Genomic DNA, 251 nt, shown 5'->3' with positions numbered 1-251 from the left:
AGTATGGCGTGACGAATGGTGTTGTGCGAGAGATGAAGCACGAATATAATTCCCAGCCTCTGAGGGAGTGGCGGAGGAGGTGAGGGATTTGGCTGTTGTGATTAGGGTAGGTTGGTGTGTGTATGTGGTGAATGGGTTCCTTTTATTTTTGTGGCAGAAGAAATATTTTTGTTAGGTTTGATGTCATGACCTGGGACACTAAATAAGCATAAACCACCAGCATTATAGGACACAGGCCGTCTATGCTTCAC

At 45.4% G+C, this 251-nt stretch overlaps 1 protein-coding gene across 1 annotated transcript in view; it reads right to left on the bottom strand.

Moving 5' to 3' along the window:
- Positions 1-251, bottom strand: part of LOC119582390 (adenylate cyclase type 2-like) — a gene marked incomplete in the record, with an annotated part of 138,831 nt that overhangs the window by 4,757 nt on the left and 133,823 nt on the right.

This window comes from Penaeus monodon, chromosome 15 (genome assembly GCF_015228065.2).
Source record: "Penaeus monodon isolate SGIC_2016 chromosome 15, NSTDA_Pmon_1, whole genome shotgun sequence".
In the NCBI taxonomy this organism is placed as follows: Eukaryota; Metazoa; Arthropoda; class Malacostraca; order Decapoda; family Penaeidae; genus Penaeus; species Penaeus monodon.
The sequence above is the reverse complement of the archived record's forward strand: the minus strand, read 5'-3'. Positions and strand labels throughout refer to the sequence as shown.